The sequence below is a fragment of the Erythrolamprus reginae genome, chromosome 5 (assembly GCF_031021105.1).
Source record: "Erythrolamprus reginae isolate rEryReg1 chromosome 5, rEryReg1.hap1, whole genome shotgun sequence".
Classification (NCBI taxonomy): domain Eukaryota; kingdom Metazoa; phylum Chordata; class Lepidosauria; order Squamata; family Dipsadidae; genus Erythrolamprus; species Erythrolamprus reginae.
The window spans coordinates 69,419,551-69,439,279 of record NC_091954.1 but is presented as its reverse complement, the minus strand read 5'-3'; the positions used below and the strand labels follow the sequence as shown (position 1 = coordinate 69,439,279).

Genomic DNA, 19,729 nt, shown 5'->3' with positions numbered 1-19,729 from the left:
TTTAAATCATTCTTAATTATTGGACAGTTGAGGCTAAGTCTATATTAATGCATTTCAAAAAATGGAAAAGTGGTATTTTGTCTCATCTTAGTCATCTTTTTTTTTTCAAAATTAGAGTTTATTCATTATTCATTTATTGGAATTATTCATTCTCTAAACATCTTCACTCCCTTGTATAAACCCGTTCCATGCAAAATTTTAAAATAAAGTATAAAGAAACAATTTAACTGCATTTGTGGCAGTTCAGATTTTATATACAAGGCAAGTGGAAGAATTTATTCAGTGAAGACTGGGCTATGTTGTTGTGAAAAGTCCTTTATTTCTTTTCTTTTGACAGAACTTGCTTCTATTGTGTTTCATATTACACAGACCTCTGAAAACTGAACTGTGAATGTCCCCTCCTGAATGACTGAAATTGGCAGAAATCTATCATATTACTCACTTTTATCATTGAAAACTGAATTGCTCTAAATAGCCCTTAAATAAGAGACTTGATGAGCAAAGAATAGCTTTTTAAAAATATTTTAACAAAGATAAAATGTTGAAAACAAGTGCACCTTTAAAAATACAACAGGGATGGCAATTGTAACTTCAACTGACTGTACTCTTTAAAGGACATATATTTATACATTAAATATTTTTCCATTGGTGCTGCTTTCAATTTATTGCAGGGAGGGATACAATAAAGATAATGAAAAGACATTGCCATTTCAATCTCCTGCTTTTGCAGTGCTATTCAATTGCAACCTCTGTGGCTCTGGAAGATGACAGCTATTAGACCGCAGGTGTGAATATAATAGAGCCTCCCCTAAAGATAACATTAAATGTGCCAAAAAAAATTGTTCTAAAACTTCTTTGTCTCCTGTTGTATAGTTGCCATTCAAAAGAATCCATAATTGGCTAAATTCTCCCTAAAGTGTCACTCACAGACATGGCAGAAATCTCCTTGGGAAAGATGCCATAGCCTAAAGTGCTCTCTGCTGACAGCTTTGGAAACTCATGGACACAGACCATTATTTCAAGTACATGTTTTAGTTGTGATCTAATCAAGTTTGTGCATCTAAAAATCCTACAAATTAACACACTTATTAGTCCCATGAATCCTGACACATTCATTGAACTTTTCCCATTTAAATGTAAATGTTGGCAGCCCAGTTGAGATTTGACTGAGTTCCTCCGTAGATGAAGGTACTACATGAAGAAGAGGCTTAAACCCAAAAGGTCAAAAATATGCATAAGAACTACGGGAGGAAGTTAAAATAGCTGCATGAATATTCAGAGCTAGAAAAGCTGATGAATAACATGCTTTTAAAGCATCCTAATGATCAAAATTCAATTGATATAATTCCTATTAGCAGTAGAATTTTTGCACTTCAAAGTGCATGCCACACAATTGAAATTATCTCCTGTTCCGTTTCCCATGACTGGTCTTCATAGATCATAAAGTGATCCGGGATAATTTTTAAAACCTTCAAATTGTAAGAAACCCAAAAAAACTAAACGTGCCATAAAAAGTTTCAAATAGAGGTCACTTGACCCCAGGATTCTGCAACTGTCACAAATGCCCAGTGGCCAAGTGATTGAATTTGGACCAGTTAATAGTAGGGATTCCACAACAGTCCTTAAATATATTGCATTTTTCAGAGTATAAGAAGCACTGGAGTATAAGACGCACCTTAGTTTTGGGGAGGAAAATAGGAAAAAGAATCTGCTTACCAGGTATTTATCTGGCTAGCGTCATTAGTCTGGTCAGCTTCAGCACATTATTTTATCCCCTGGTTAGGCATTAAAAAAACTTTATTCTGAGAGAGCAACAATGAAAGAGCTTGCAAGCCTGTAATAGTTGGGGACATCATTAGCACCTGGAAATAAACATCCAGCGCAATGGAAAAAACCCTGCAAAGACTTAGAGCTTGGAAAACATTATTTGCAATGAAAGAGCTTGCAAGCAGGTAAGAGCTGGGAACATCATTATCACCTGGTTAGGGCTGGAAAGAAACATTTGAAGAAAGTTAGACCAATGGGGAAAAAACCTACAAAGACTTAGGGCTTGAAAAACATTCCTTGCAGAGAGTAACAATGAAAGAGCTGGTAAGAACTGGGAACATTGTTAACACCTGGTTAGGGCTGAAAAAAAAGCTACTTTCAGTGTATAAGATGCACCCAAATTATCAGCCTCTTTTAGGGAGGAAAAAGGTGTGTTTTATACTCCAAAAAATATGGTAACCTGTTTCAACACTATCATAACTTCAGTAATTGAATGAATAGTCATAATTCAAGGATGGACGGTGATTTAACACCTGTTGTTTGCCCAATCTCTTTCTTACTCTGTTTTAATTTTGTGTATTTTATAATTTTAAAGTTTTCAATATTAATTATATTAATTTGAATATAACTGTATTGTTATTAATTTTTGACTTGATTGTGAGATAAGTGCTATAGAAATATGATAAATAAATAAATAAGAGTATAGTACTCAGTCTAAGTAACAGAGGTGCAAACTGCATGACTATCATTATAGTGATTTATTTTTAGTCAAGCAGATACATAGGGCTTAGTATTGGATTAGTAAATCTTAGATGAAATATTTGACCTTTTAAATTTTTGACTTTTAAAAAAAAAAGTGAATGAAGATTATTGAAATGTTGAGCCCTAATAATTTAGTCTGATCAGAATTCAGACTAAGAAAATAGATAGAAAATTTATCATTTTTAGTGACAATTCAGAAAATATTGCTGTCACCCAACTTAATCATATTCTGAGCATCTTATTTCTGGGCGTCTTCCTCTACATATCTGTACAGCAGATAAATATTTGCAGAGCAAGCAATACATCTAGATTAAATTGCTTAGCCCTTGTCATGTATCTCTTTACATATGGATCTCAATACTGAGGAAGAAGGGGGCAATTTCTTCTCTTTTATTTATTTGATCGTTTTATAGCTTATCCCAATCAAAAATATCTGGACTGAAAGCCAGATACAAACATTTAAAAGGGGGAAAAATGAGATGCCATTTTATTTATTAAATTGAAAACTGACCAACCCCCAATGTCTGCATTCTCACCCTACAATTGGTGCCAAAGATGCTAAATTACAGTTCAAGACTTGGTGGAATAAAATTATTTTCATTGGTAAGTACTGTGTTTAAATGAGGATAAATATTCTTGAAAAATTTCTCTCCAAACCATAAGTAGAGAGAAAGGCTGAAAACTGATGGATTATCTGAAGTTTCATAACACACTAAGGAGTTAAAAACACAAATATAACAAAAGGGCTTGTGTACGCATACACACACATACATACGTAACAGTGTGACTGACTCAAAGAAATTGCTGTATCTAAAGGAGAAAATCACCTAATACTGACACAGTATTCATAGAAATTATGCCATATTTTTTTAAAAAATATGTGGGGAAAATGCATTTGGCGGTAGGAGAACATGTGCTATTATTACTACCAGTACTAAATGCTAATTGCAGGCTCAGTAGCAAGTTCTCTGCCCCACTGTGAAACAAACTGGTGCCCTGAAGACTATCAATTTGGGTAGTGGAAAATATTACATTTATCATTCTAACCTCCAAGAAAACATCATGCAAAAAAAGGTCATGCAAAAAAAGCCAAGTTTGCCAGTCTTATTGTAAGGAAAGATTATCAGAAACTCATTGATCAGAAGTTTTAGACAGGACAGGAAATCCAGAAATATAGATTAATTAGTCATTAAAACTAAAGTCCATTTGCTCTCTTATTCTGAGTGGCCTGCCTGCTAATCAGTGCAGGACTCATAGAGCTGTTCTCTTTGAAACTGGACAAGCTAACATTGCACATTTTATTTAAATTTCAAAGGATTAAAGAGAGATTTGCTGGCATCATCTTGATTTGTGAGACAAAACAGGGTGAACAAAAAAAGATGATTATGAATTTGAGGTTTTCTGCTGCTTTAAGACATTAATCCCAGTTAAGTGGGTGTGAATAGACAAGGAATACAATTGCAAATAAGTTTGCATTAGTGAAACAATTTAGTTTGCTAAGGGAATACATAAGCTGATAAGAATATTAGTGTTCCATAGAGCTATCTTATATGGCTGAGAGATTTATTATATAAACATCCTAGAGTAAAGATTTTTCTCTCTGATTAATTTTATGAAGAACGGTACATAACAGTGACAAAGGTTCTGCTGTGTCCAGCATTCGCTTTGCAGGCAAGTCTATAAGTACAACAGAAATACAAAAAAAAAATTCTGTCTCCAGAATTAGCATTGTTTCAGAGAAATTTTCTATTGTCGTGATTGCCGCCGCAACTTTCATGAATTTGCCTAATCTTTTTAAAAGCTGTTTAATTAGTGAACCAATACATAGAAACAGAAAGACCTCATGGTCCATCTAGTCTGCCCTTATACCATTTTCTGTATTTTATCTTAGGATGGATATATGTTTATCCCAGGCATGTTTAAATTCAGTTACTATGGATTTATCTACCACGTCTGCTGGAAGTTTGTTCCAAGGATCTACTACTCTTTCAGTAAAATAATATTTTCTCATGTTGCTTTTGATCTTACCCCCAACTAACTTCAGATTGTGTCCCCTTGTTCTTGTGTTCACTTTCCTATTAAAAACACTTCCCTCCTGGACCTTATTTAACCCTTTAATATATTTAAATGTTTCGATCATGTCCCCCCTTTTCCTTCTGTCCTCCAGACTATACAGATTGAGTTCATTAAGTCTTTCCTGATACGTTTTATGCTTAAGACCTTCCACCATTCTTGTAGCCCGTCTTTGGACCCTTTCAATTTTGTCAATATCTTTTTGTAGGTGAGGTCTCCAGAACTGAACACAGTATTCCAAGTGTGGTCTCACCAGCATTCTATATAGCGGGATCATAATCTCCCTCTTCCTGCTTGTTATACCTCTAGCTATGCAGCCAAGCATCCTACTTGCTTTCCCTACTGCCTGACTGCACTGTTCACCCATTTTGGGACTGTCAGAAATCACTACCCCTAAATCCTTTTCTTTTGAAGTATTTGCTAACACAGAACTGCCAATACAATACTCAGATTGAGGATTCCTTTTCCCCAAGTGCATTATTTTACATTTGGAAACATTAAACTGCAGTTTCCATTGCTTTGACCATTTATCTAGTAAAGCTAAATCATTTACCATATTACAGACGCCTCCAGGAATATCAACCCTATTGCACACTTTAGAGTCATCTGCAAATAGGCAAACCTTCCCTACCAAACCTTCCCCTATGTCACTCACAAACATATTAAAAAGAATAGGACCCAGAACAGACCCTTGTGGCACACCGCTTGTATGCCACAAGGGTCTGTTCTGGGTCCTATTCTTTTTGTGATAGTGAATTCATCAGGTTAGTTAAGTTTCCTGTTAAGTTTTTTTCATATACACCATAATGTTTTGTGTCTTGATACGCATAGAGCTTTGAATTACTTACCCCTTACAGCAGGGGTCCCCAAACATTTTACACAGGGGACGGGAGATTCGGGAGCTTAGTATATAGATGGTATATAGATGGTCATTTATCCGGCCCGCTGCCGCGGGCCGGATAAATGACCACAGCGGGCCGCATCCGGCCCACGGGCCGTAGTTTGGGGACCGCTGCCTTACAGAGTCAAAAATAATCAAAATGGTCACATAAGGTCATTATTAAATTTGTTATCTGGAAATTATATTGGGTAGTAACATGAACATTTTTTTTTAAAAAAAAATATCAATTTTCCATTGCAGAAATGAGATATCTATGCCCTCCTACATTTCATTTATTTCAAGGCAGGATAAAAATAGTATTAGTTTTCAGCCAGTATACTAAAATACATACATTTTTATAATCAAGTGGTTCCAAAAGCTTTAGAATTCTTGTGGAGAGTTATAAAAATGTTCCACGTTATTTGAATAAAGATTACAGCTTAGACTAATGTCACCTTCTGAAGCTGCTACAAAAGACAGGGCTACTGCTACAAGGTTTTGATTTTTAGCAATTTTCTAGCTTACTTTGATAATGAGGCCATTTCTAATAAACGTGAGATTCCACAATTTTAAATAAATAAGTTCAGCCAGTCCGACTGGGTGGTCCATCTACTTAACTCAATATCCCAAACATGCTGTCAAGATTAGACTCTTCCTTCTTTTTATATGAAAATCGCCATCTATGGAATTTGTTCTCTTACAGGAATTTGTTCTCCCCTCTTCAATTAACAGCAGCTGGAAGATATTAGATCCCACATTATCAGAAATCTGCTTGACAACTATTTCATTTCATTTTCATTTCATTTCATTGGATTTGTATGCTGCCCCTCTCCGTAGACTCGGGGCGGCTAACAACAGTAGTAAAAACAACATGCGACAATCCAATACTAAAGAAACTAAAAACCCTTATTTTAAAAACCAATCATACATACGAACGTACCATACATAAATTGTGGAAGCCTAGGGGGAAAGAATATCTTAATTCCCCCATGCCTGACGACAGAGGTGGGTTTTAAGAAGCTTGCGAAAGGCAAGAAGGGTGGGGGCTATTCTAATCTCTGGGGGGAGTTGGGTCCAGAGGGCCGGGGCCGCCATAGAGAAGGCTCTTCCCCTGGGTCCCGCCAAACGACATTGTTTAGTTGACGGGACCTGGAGAAGACCAACTCTGTGGGACCTAACTGGTCACTGGGATTCGTGCGGCAGAAGGCGGTTCCGGAGATATTCTGGTCCGATGCCATGAAGGGCTTTATAGGTCATAACCAACACTTTGAATTGTGACCGGAAACTGATCGGCAACCAATGCAGACTGCGGAGTGTTGGTGTGACATGGGCATATATTATCTATCTATATATATATATTATAGAAAGCTTATGTTATGTTATAATGTTACGTTTATGTTATATATTTTAACTTGACTCTCTTAAGGTACAGTAATAGTTCACTTTCAACCTCCAGTCTACAGAACAGTTATTGATTGGATAAATCAGTGTTTCTCAACCTCAGAAATTTTACGATGTGTGGGCTTCAACTACCAGAATTCTGGGAGCCCACACATGTTACACTTACTGAAATTGAGAAATGCTAGCATAAATCGATAGATATTGCTTCATATCTATGTCAGGCAGGCACACAAATCTTGTAAACTAAGTTATTAAATCCATTCACATGTTTCATACTCTAGAATTCCTGTTAGTTTCTTTACTTCATTTTCTTTATATACATTTTTTTATTTACTTGGATGAAATTCAATAAATGTGCTCTCAATACTTTAATAAAGGAGCAAGCAATTTAAGAAATAGTTCTTAAATCTTGTTACAATTATAATCACAAAAAATAAATTAATTACTGGGCTCTTGGATGTTATTGCTACTTGTAATGCAAATGTTCTGCTTTAAAAAGCCACTAAAACTAGGTACTATTAACAATTTAGAATATCCAATCTACATTCAAAGGGTTCTGCCTTTTATCAACTGGGAGAAACTTATAATGTGCAGTTTAAGCGAACAGGGAAATAAAGAAAAGGGCATTTTAAAAAGCAGGATAAAGTAGACAAAATGTTTCCAATCTTAGCTGATTTCATCTGTATTTTCACTACTTTTAATATTTCTCCGATTTTGAAATATGATAAACTTTAGTTTATTTTCAAATATTCATTTTCTCCAGAATCAAATAACTAAAATAAAAATAAAGTTCTGGTGCCCAATGGCTGATAATTAGATGCAACATTATGGCATTTTAAAATTTTGTTGTAGATTTTATGGTAGAAAGCCTAACCAAAATGTTGAACAAGTACAGTGGTACCTCTACCTAAGAACGCCTCTACTTACAAACTTTTCTAGATAAGAACATGGTGTTCAAGATTTTTTGGCCTCTTCTCAAGAACCATTTTCTACCTACAAACCCGAGCCTCCGAAATTGTAACCGGAAAAGGCAGGGAGAAGCCTCCGTGGGGCCTCTCTAGGAATCTTCTGGGAGGAGAAAAGACCGGAAAAGATGGGTAGAAGCCTCTGTGGGGCCTGTCTAGGAATCTCCTGGGATGAAACAGGGCTGGAAAGGTGGGGAGAAGCCTCTGTGGGGCCTCTCTAGGAATCTCCTGGGAGGAAACAGGGCCTCCACCCTCCCTGTGCTTTCCCCAATCACATGCATTATTTGCTTTTAATTGATTCCTATGGGAAAAATTGCTTCTTCTTACAAACTTTTCTACTGAAGAACCTGGTCACGGAATGAATTAAGTTCATAAGTAGAGGTACCACTGACTGTAAAGCTATCACTGCATCTGCAGAAAACTGTACCAGCATAAGATTATTATTACTGATTCCTGTCTTGCCTCTATTACCTTGTTACAAGCCACTATAACTAGCTGACCTTTCTGCAGAGTAATGAATGACAACACCTAACAAATGTTACATAAATTGAGGCTATCCTTGGATTATATTGGAAGAGGAGGGAGTAGAAACTACATTCTAACAATGCAACTGAGGATAATTTAAGCCTGTCTCACTCATAAGATGAAAGCAACATCATGGGGATATAGAAACATAGAAACATAGAAGACTGACGGCAGAAAAAGACCTCATGATCCATCTAGTCTGCCCTTATACTATTTTCTGTATTTTATCTTAGGATGGATATATGTTCATCCCAGGCATGTTTAAATTCAGTTACTGGGGATTTATCTACCACTTCTGCTGGAAGTTTGTTCCAAGGATCTACTACTCTTTCAGTAAAATAATATTTTCTCATGTTGCTTTTGATCTTTCCCGCAACTAACTTCAGATTGTGTCCCCTTGTTCTTGTGTTCACTTTTCTATTAAAAACACTTCCCTCCTGAACTTTATTTAACCCTTTGACATATTTAAATGTTTCGATCATGTCCCCCCTTTTCCTTCTGTCCTCCAGACTATACAGATTGAGTTAATTAAGTCTTTCCTGATACGTTTTATGCTTAAGACCTTCCACCATTCTTGTAGCCCGTCTTATAGAAGAAAGTTGCTGTGTGTGTTATACATTCCATGGTTAAATGCAAATAGAGACATAGCCACAGTTTATCAGGGATGCTGTAAGGTCTGAGGGAAAATTGGAAGTGTTTCTTGATTTAAGAATTTAAGACAGGAGATCAGGTGTGTTTGTACCTGAGGTTCTTTTAAATCAAATAGATTTGCCAAACTTCCAATTTATATCCAAATAATACAGATCCCATCCTACCCATAAACCCACACAGCATTATCATCAACAAGTGTAGGGATTTTAGAAAATCGAAATGTGGAAGTACTAAGCATACTGTAAAATGTGTGAATGAGGCTTAGCATTGTTGACACAGTCTCAGCACATTCCAGATAGAATGATATTACTAAAGGCTCAGTCCATAATATAAATAAACAATGATGGGCAGCACCTTTTTTCCTCATGTACATAAGCAGTATTTTGTAATTGTATTGTTGAACTAAAACAGAATTTTGGAATAAAGGAATTTCTGGTTCCTCTCAAGATTTCACTATGAGTTTTTTAAATTGTAAGGTGGTTCTAATTATGTTTTTATTTCGGTGAAATCACATTCACCATCATCAGGCTGAAGTTTCAAGCTTCGTGCTGTTGTAAAATGGAATGTTTGCAACTGTCATTTCTTCTTAGTATATAGTGTGGGGGTGGAGATTTGGTTTGAATGTAGCAAATAGATTGGGTGATTGTGTTTTAGTGATCTGATTGGTTGGTGGAATCATAATTATTAGAAGGATTGACATGGTGATTTTTATGAAGTGTTTTTTTGTTTAAGGCTGGTTTCCAAATCTCTGTAGGCGGGACGTGTCATCTCTTTTATTTATGCAAAGGGGGCTCCTCTCAATCTCTATGGCTTCCAAAGCAATTCTTCTATATAAATTCTCTGTTTTGTGAAGTAATTTAGTTTTTTCAAAGTCAATTTCGTGCCCTGTTTTTTTAATGTGCTGGACAAGGGAGGAAGTTTTTTCTTCTTTTTTAATTGCATTTTTATGTTCTGCAATGCGTGCACTTACTCTTCGATTGGTTTGTCCAATGTGTGTGGCTGCACATGTTTTGCAAGGAATTTCATAGATTCGTTGGTATTCCAATTGGATTTTATCTTTTGGGCTCCTTAGGATATTAGATATTTTTTGGTTAGTGCAAAATGAAGTTTTGATGTTATGTTTGTGCAGAATTTTACTAATTTTGTCTGTGGTGCCCTTGATGTAAGGGAGGATGGTGGTACCATTGTCCTGTTCTTGATCTTGTTTTTGGGGGAGTGTCTCTTTTTTTATTAGGTTTGTGATTGTTTTCCCTTCGAATCCATTAGAAATTAATACATCTTTGAGTTTGTTCAATTCAGTTTTTAAGTGCTCATGGTCAGCTAGGCGTTTGGTTCTGGTGATGAGAGTTTTGGCCACTGAGGTGATTTGTGCGGGGTGGTGGTGTGAGTGTGCATTTAGATAACGGTTGGTATGGGTTTTCTTTTGGTAGATAGTGTGTCCTAGGCTGCCATTGGGTTTTTTATAGACCAGTACATCTAGAAAGGGAAGTTGATCATTGATTTCTGTTTCCATGGTAAACTGTATTTTGGGGTGTAGGCTATTGAGATGTGTGAGGAAATTGTCTAGTTTTTCCTTACCATGTGGCCAAATTACAAAATACCAAGGAATCTATGAAATTCCTTGCAAAACATGTGCAGCCACATACATTGGACAAACCAATCGAAGAGTAAGTGCACGCATTGCAGAACATAAAAATGCAATTAAAAAAGAAGAAAAAACTTCCTCCCTTGTCCAGCACATTAAAAAAACAGGGCACGAAATTGACTTTGAAAAAACTAAATTACTTCACAAAACAGAGAATTTATATAGAAGAATTGCTTTGGAAGCCATAGAGATTGAGAGGAGCCCCCTTTGCATAAATAAAAGAGATGACACGTCCCGCCTACCAGAGATTTGGAAACCAGCCTTAAACAAAAAAACACTTCATAAAAATCACCATGTCAATCCTTCTAATAATTATGATTCCACCAACCAATCAGATCACTAAAACATAATCACCCAATCTATTTGCTACATTCAAACCAAATCTTCACCCCCACACTATATACTAAGAAGAAATGACAGTTGTAAACATTCCATTTTACAACAGCACGAAGCTTGAAACTTCAGCCTGATTATGGTGAATGTGATTTCACCGAAACGTCGCATAGACATGCAAAATATTACACAGGGCAAAACCCGAACTCAGAACAATCTACATATATATATATATATATATATATATATATATATATATATATATATATATATATATATATACACACACACACACACACACACACACACACACACACACACACACATATAATAGAAACATATATCCAACATAACATAAAGATCTTAAAGATGCCAGCATGATCATACACTATCATACAGGGACCAAGAGAAGTCACGGGAAAAATACCCATGAACCTCAAAAGGTAAAGTACCTAACTATAAGAATCATCTTATATAGAATTTTTATATCTGGTTTACACCCCCTTCTTCCTGTCAATATATGGGGTTGTCTTGCATCCAATTTTATCATAGTTCCTCGGAACTCTCTAGATTAATCCATCAAGTTGTTGTCCTGCCTTTATGAATGTTTCTTGGCTAAAAAACAGGATTTCTTCATCTCTGATACAGAATGTAAACATGTTTTTGTACTTTTTGCTTTTCTGGCAAGATCCGCTGTCCAAAAGGTCAGAAGTTTAGTACTCTAATAAGAGTGTTTTGTATCTATGTAGGCCTTAGATGCCTAGATTCTATAGATAATTCTCACCAGTGTTCCCTCTAATTCTTTTTGGGGGGTGGGCGGAAAAGTATAGTGTCTGAGGGGCAGTCCCTTCGGGGCTGGGCAGCACAGAAATAATAAATAAATAAATACATAAATGAATGAATGAATGAATGAACGAACAAACAAACAAACAAACAAACAAAAAACCCACCCTGTTTTGCCTCAGAGAATTTCAAAATAAAATACTGTACTGTGTGTCTATAACAGTGAGCTCATAATAGGGCAACTCTATCAATATCAAAATGCCACTTAAATAGTTGAGCTAGTTTCAAACTAGATTTTGATTTTCTTTCTCTCTTCCTTACTCCCATTCTTTTTCTTTCTCTTTTCCTTCGTCTCTTTTTTTATTTGTTTCTCTCTCTTCCTCTCTTCCTCTCTCTCTCCTTCCCTCTCACTCTTTCCCTCTCGGCTTCTGGGCAGGTTTGGAAAACTCTGAGTTGATGATGATTTTTAAGTGAGTGATTGCTCACTGCTCAGCTTAGAGGGAACTATGATTCTCACACCGGTATATGCTGGGAATTTGCATGATGAGACAGAATTTGAGTGACATCACTAAACACCCTTACCAACAGGGCATTCACAGTATAGCTATTGCCTTCACTCTGAAAGCTAGCCTTCCCACAATGTACATCAGGAAAACCCCTCAACACATACCCATGCATTTAAATCTGCTCAGGAATTCTATATGCCAATGCTTTAGCTTTTTTTCCTATCCAGAAATTTTGTTTCCAAATCACATTTCCCCCAAAGTAACAGATAACTATTTGTCAGAAATAGAACAAATGTAATTTCACAATGAAAATATCTCCTTTGAAAAGATATTTCTGTCATTCCCATCCATAGTAAGGAAAACCTAGATTCGGGAGCACCTGTAAACTGAGGGAAACACCTTGGTATGTGTTCTGCCGGGCTCTCTGGTAGGAGCCTCCCGAAAATTCAAGGGTACAAATTTCAGACACACACACATTTGAAAATTCAAAACAATGTTCTTTATCACAAAATTCAAAATAAACTAAGCACTCTGTATTGCAAAGATCACTCGTCCCAAAACAACCAGGTAGTCTGTACAATTTCCCTTAAGCAGTCATTAAATACTTAGCTAGCAGCTGTGAAGACACACACACACACACGTTGCTCTGCTTTGGTTTCTAAGGCGTGAAAAAATCAACAAACAAAGTCCAGAAAACAGCAACACAGGATTTCTGAAGAACTGCAATCAGATACTCTTCCAAAACGGCCAAACCCACACGCTGCTATTTATAGCCCTAATTACTGGAGCCCCACCCAAAAACAGGTGGCGTCTCTTATCTCCTGTAATATGCCCTTACTTGGTCTCTTCTACGCATAATTCTGTGCTTGCGAGGGTCCAAGACTGTGCTTGCGAGGGTCCAATCTGAAGTTAGTTGGGGGAAAGATCAAGAGCAACATGAGAAAATATTATTTTACTGAAAGAGTAGTAGATCCTTGGAACAAACTTCCAGCAGACATGGTAGATAAATCCACAGTAACTGAATTTAAACATGCCTGGGATAAACATATATCCATCCTAAGATAAAATACAGAAAATAGTATAAGGGCAGACTAGATGGACCATGAGGTCTTTTTCTGCCGTCAGATTTCTATGTTTCTATGTTTCTAAGACGTCTTCATCCGAATCAATGGAAGATAATGGAGATTGACTGCCTGGGCTGTGTGCCAAGCCCCCCTCTTCCAAGTCACTCCCACTTTCTTCTTCGTCAGGAAACTAAACTCTGAACTGACTCTGTCGGCAATAACACAGGCCTCTGACATGTTGAAGTTTCCCCTGCATCCACCTCCACATTCCCTGGAGCAGGAGCTGGGCCAGAGCCAACCACAACAGTATATGTATGATCTTTGAGCTAAAATGTCTAGATATGAACTTGCTTTGCCTGTGTTGTATTTCTGATCTTCCTTCCTTTATGTCCCTCAATGTAGCAAATCATGTCACAGGAGAAAAGCTGTGGCAAAAGCTGGGGAGTTCAATGTGAGATCCCATTTCTGAAGTTGGAAAGCTCTTTCTAATCTTAGAAGAAATACAACAATTTATGGCTCCTAAGTGCTTAGCATCCTACACAATTGTATGACAAGAATGATTATATAAAATTACTGTTCCTTTTCAAAATTTCCTTTGTGTTTTACATTCAGAAGTTTTAAAAGCTGAACTGAAATTTATCTCAGTCACATGAAGGTTGTCATCACAATTAATATGAATACAGTGCATACTTGCCATTAAGGTCAAAGTTAATTCTATTAATACTTAATTTACTAATTTAAAATATATATATAGAATTGTACAAAATACAGAAAGGTGTTCCTATCAGTCACTGATATACTTGCCATCTTGAGTGATTGTCATTGCCTATAATCTTCTTTTCTAAAAAAAAGTTGCAGGTTTTTTTTAAAAGTAGTATTAACTCTGCATGAAATAACTTACAGAACTCCAGGCAGCTAGTATATGAGCATATATTATCTTTCTTGAAATCTTTAATTACTTTAATCTCATTCTTGATCAAGAAAGTCCTTTTTATCTTGGTTAGAGAGATTTATTTAATTTTTCTAAACTATCTAATAATTTCTCTTTGCACAGCTTAATCAAACCAAGCAGAGCATTCTAATATATAACGAGGAAGTACATGGTATTAATAGGTTTCATTATTTACTTACACATATGTAATTTGCTCTGTATGGAGAACTAGGCAGGCAGGAACTAAGGCTATGTAGGTTGGGAAACAACCTTTATTGCTAACAGTAATAACCAAGAAGAGGCACTCCAGTGAGGCAACAACAACATTAGCCAGCTGACAAGCTATTTATATAGGAACTGTCCAACGGGGGGGACCAATGACAAGGCTGCATTCTACCATCGTCTAGTTGTTTGCATCTTAACCAATCAGGAACTTCTTGTAACCAGCAAGCCTCCAGGCAGCAGCGTAGCCCTGAGGACTTAACACCCCTCTCCTCCCAGATGACACATGCGTAGTCAGATTGGTATGTTGGTTGCCATTGGCTCTGCCCTGATCATCTCAGTTCTGGAACGATGGTCAAAGAGGGAGGAGTTGGTAAAGAGTCCTCTGGAAGTCCTGGCAACTTCACAGCTAATCCAGGTGGAGGGTGGAGATATTCATCACTGGAGATATTAACCACCCAGGATTTTTTTTCTTTAATATTCATAAAGAATAAACATTGAAAACATTTCTGGGGTTTTTTTAGCCTAGAACTAAGATGCCTTAAACAAGATCTAAGTATTGCCCACAAGATCATATGCTGCAACGTCCTGCCTGCCGGTGACTACTTCAGCTTCAACCACAACAACACAAGAGCACACAACAGATTTAAACTTAATATTAACCGCTCCAGACTTGACTGTAAAAAATATGACTTCAGTAACCGAGTTGTCGAAGCGTGGAACTCATTACCGAACTCATTACCCAACACTTTACCCTTAAATTATCTATGGTTGACCTATCCAGATTCCTAAGAGGTCAGTAAGGGGCGAGTACAAGTGCACTAGAGTGCCTTCCATCCCCTGTCCTATTGCTCTGCTATATCTCCTATACCTTTCTTCTATTCCTATATCTCTTCTTCTATTCTTTCATTGATATGTTCTATTACTATACCTTCTTTTCTATTATTTCTTAGATATATTTTACTATGAGTATCTCCTCTAAAACCTTCATCATGTATTTTACTATGTGTATATATATATACAGTGAACCCTCGAGTTTCGCGTCCTCAAGGATCGCGAAAGGGCTATTTCGCGAGTTTTCAACCCGGAAGTAAACTCCACCATCTGCGCATGCGTGCCCTTCCACGCATGCGTAGATGGTGGAGTTTCCCCGCCGGGCAGAGGCTTCCCTGGGTCTTCCCCCTCTTGCCCCCGTAAGACCCCAGCGGCGGCGCAAGCAACGGCATGGGCGGGCGGGCGGCACGCGCGGGGACACCCCAGCTCGGCTCCCCAGCTGGGAAGCGGCCCCAGCAACAGCGTGGGCGGGCGGGCGGTGCCCGCGCGCTTGGGGACATCGCAGCTCCGCTCCCCAGCTGGGGAGCCGAGCTAGGGAGTCCCCACCGCGCGCGCGTTGCTGGGGAAAGCGCGCGCGCTTGGGGAATCCCTAGCTCCGCTTCCCAGCTGGGGAGCGGAGCTGCGATGTCCCCAAGCGTGCGCGCTTTCCCCAGCAACGCGCGCGTGGTGGGGACTCCCTAGCTCGGCTCCCCAGCTGGGAAGCGGCCCCAGCAACAGCGTGGGCGGGCGGGCGCTGCCCGCACGCTTGGGGACATCGCAGCTCCGCTCCCCAGCTGGAGAGCCGAGCTAGGGAGTCCCCACCGCGCGCGCGTTGCTGGGGAAAGCGCGCGCGCTTGGGGAATCCCTAGCTCCGCTTCCCAGCTGGGGAGCGGAGCTGCGATGTCCCCAAGCGCGCGCGCTTTCCCCAGCAACGCGCGCGCGGTGGGGACTCCCTAGCTCGGCTCCCCAGCTGGGAAGCGGCCCCAGCAACAGCGTGGGCGGGCGGGCGGGCGGTGCCCGCACGCTTGGGGACATCGCAGCTCCGCTCCCCAGCTGGGGAGCCGAGCTAGGGAGTCCCCACCGCGCGCGCGTTGCTGGGGAAAGCGCGCGCGCTTGGGGAATCCCTAGCTCCGCTTCCCAGCTGGGGAGCGGAGCTGCGATGTCCCCAAGCGCGCGCGCTTTCCCCAGCAACGCGCGCGCGGTGGGGACTCCCTAGCTCGGCTCCCCAGCTGGGAAGCGGCCCCAGCAACAGCGTGAGCAACGGGGTGGGCGGGCGCAAGCAACGGGGTGGGCGGGTGAAGGGCGGGCGGCAGTGGAAGCATAAACACCATCTGCGCACGCGCAGATGGTGTTTTTACTTCCGCACCGCTACTTCGCGAAAAATCGATCATCGCTTGGGGTCCTGGAACGGAACCCTCGCGATGATCGAGGGTTCACTGTATATATATAGATGACGGTCTTGGTATATTCGGGTTTCTTCCCGTGTAGGATTTGGAAATTTCTGGCGACATTTCGAAATTTCCAAATCCTACACGGGAAGAAACCCAAATATACCAAGACCGTCATACCTGTACCCGTGAAAATCTACGAAAACATATATATAGATATATACCCACTAAAACCCTCATTGTGTATTGGACAAAATAAATAAATAAATATATTTCTCATTCCCACTGCAGTACTAAAGATCTGGTACAGCAGACTATATTTAGTTTCATATTCATCATGTTATTGCTTGTATATTCTACTTGGAAAGCAATCTAAGACTTTAACCAATGGAGACTGCTAAATTGCAGTGGGGGGGGGGAGAGAAAGGACTTGTTAGAAATTTGATGAAAGGGCCTATATGGACACACTGGAACACATTTTTTAAAAATGAAATTCGGATGCTTGCTCTCAAAAGAATATACAGTATATATATACACAATCACACAACACACTAATATAGTGTGCATACATGTGTGTATGCCCATTTGTATTAGCATGCTGGAGAAATGATCACAATTTATTTTACATTTCTATAAGAACCAGTAATGATGTTGTGCCAATGGGAAGGTGCAAGTGATGCCACCATCAGAGATAAATGTTCATTTATATACTGAGCAGTCATTTTCCTATATAGCACAGGCAAATGTGCTCTACCCTATGCAGTTTGGGGGCTTAAGGCTACATCGGACCAGAATATCTCTGGGACCGCCTTCTGCCGCATGAATCCCAGCAACTGATTAGGTTCCACAGAGTTGGCCTTCTCCGGGTCCCGTCGACTGAACAATGTCGTTTGGCCAGGGGAAGAGCCTTCTCTGTGGCAGCCCCAACTCTCTGTCACCAGCTCCCCCTGAAGATTAGAACTGCCCCCACCCTCCTTGCCTTCCGTAAACTACTTAAAACCCACCTTTGCTGCTAGGCATGGGGGAATTGAGATATCTCCCCCCGGGCCGATACAATTTATGTATGGTATGTTTGTATGTATGTCTGATTAATAATGGGGTTTTTTAAATGTTTTTAAATTATTATGTTTGTTATGAATTGTTCTATTGCTGTTGTGAGCCGCCCCGAGTCTATGGAGAGGGGCAGCATACAAATCTAATAAATAAATAAATAAATTGATTTGTTGACTCTTTTCCATGTGTCATAGATATTTGGTTTTTTTATTTTAAAAAATCAAAGATGGTTAAGGAAATGCTGAGAAAGGTGAACTCAAGTGTAAAGGAACTGATATCAACTTTCCACAGCATAGTGTCATATATGCTGATAAGGGTCATTATTTGGGAAGCAGAGGAATTGTGGGAATCCAAGGCATGAAAAGCCTTCTATGTGCAAATATTGCTTATAAGGATCAATATCTCTTTAAAGAGCTCTGGGCTATACACTCCATACTTCATACACAGGTGAACTCTTACTTTGTCTACATTCCTATTTATTCTGTTCTTTCATATCAGCCATTTCAGGGTCACAGTCTACTGTAAATCCTCAGAGAGGACATTTACGGAGTAATTAGGTAGATGTGCAATCAGCCAGCAAAGAGTCTATCACAAATGTTTATGAAGCATTCGATGATTAAAAAGAACTCACTAAAGCACTTGTCCCATCTGTAGTTACCAGAGGGAAATAAACTGGCAAGCATCTCATTTTTGCTTCTTCCTAGATCTGCACTCATTCTCAGTTTGTGCATATATAGCCTCATATATTATGGGATGTGATTATTGTTTCTTCTCTCTGATACTCATGTGTCTTCTGGTTTATGACACTCCTGTGAATTATCTGGCAGGCATCATTGTAATTGAATATTTAGACAAACTAGTCTACATTCTCCTGTGGTTTTGTACACATTTATCTGATTGAAAACTTGAAGAGGATTTTAAGCATTTCCATTTTTTTTAAAAAAAAAATGTCATTAATATTTGGAAATAAACAGTTCTAAACGTAACTGCAATAAAGATTTGGGGTGATCATAAACTTTCCAAAATGATAGAAATATGGTTTTAGAGATACCTATAATATAGAAGTCTCAAAGATCCCTAAAGAAACATTAGATTCCAAGACTCTCTGTCATAAGGGAAAAATCAATATTACTGCACTCTGATTTACGGAGGACAAAATGATTAATGAAACAGAAAATGAATCACTTCTTTTATTTGTATAGATTGCAATCCCGCACAAAAATAGTCTGCTTAAATCTGTTTGAAGACCCTTGCATTTTTAAAACCCAGCTGTGTACAGAGATCAATAAGTGAAAATTTTATATTATTTGAATAAAAGAATTATCGAATGACTTGTTTTAATTGCATGGAACAATTTACACAATTTACTCTATTTTCAGCCAGTTTCATCCAGTTTTCTGGAGAAACTTGTTTTATTTTTTAAAGTGACGAACCATTGCTGAAATTTCTGTGTGCTGGTTACAGGCACTCAGTTATGATGGCTATAGGAAATGTGTATGGGCATCCTATTTTTCATGGTACAATCATACCTCCAGCAATTTGTAGTCTTCTTGGCTTCTCGTATTTTAATTAAGCTTGCAAAACAGTGGAAAAATGGGGCTTTGCAAAATAAGTTTAGAACCTTCTACCATCATTCATCATACCATGTATCTTCTGCAGGAGAAATCTGCTTAAGTTAATTGGAATATAGATTTTGTCACAGCAAACATCAGTATTAGAATTTACAGATTAGTGTATGCCTAGCACTCTGAGAAAAAATATATTAGAAATTAAAAGTGATTTTCCCAAATAGTACAGTAAATTTGGATTCCACGTTGTAGAGCGAGGTGGTAGGCAAAGTAGATGTGAGAAGATAAGAAAAAATATCCCAATTTAAGGTAATATTTAAAGATAATATTTTATTAGATCAATTTGTGATTTACAGTATATTTTGTTGTCTTCAATCTGCAGGGGGGGAGAGAGTTACA

The 19,729-nt window shown here is 38.5% G+C and overlaps 1 long non-coding RNA gene across 1 annotated transcript in view; it reads right to left on the bottom strand.

Moving 5' to 3' along the window:
• LOC139168452 (uncharacterized) overlaps positions 1-14,592 on the bottom strand; it is a 61,680-nt gene extending 47,088 nt beyond the window's left edge. The window contains exons 1-2 of the long non-coding RNA XR_011559293.1: positions 14,487-14,592; positions 6,101-6,217 (exon numbers count right to left, since the gene is read on the bottom strand). This is a non-coding gene — a long non-coding RNA (uncharacterized lncRNA). The remainder of the gene's footprint in view (positions 1-6,100; positions 6,218-14,486) is intronic.
• Between the last annotated feature and the right edge of the window lie 5,137 nt (positions 14,593-19,729).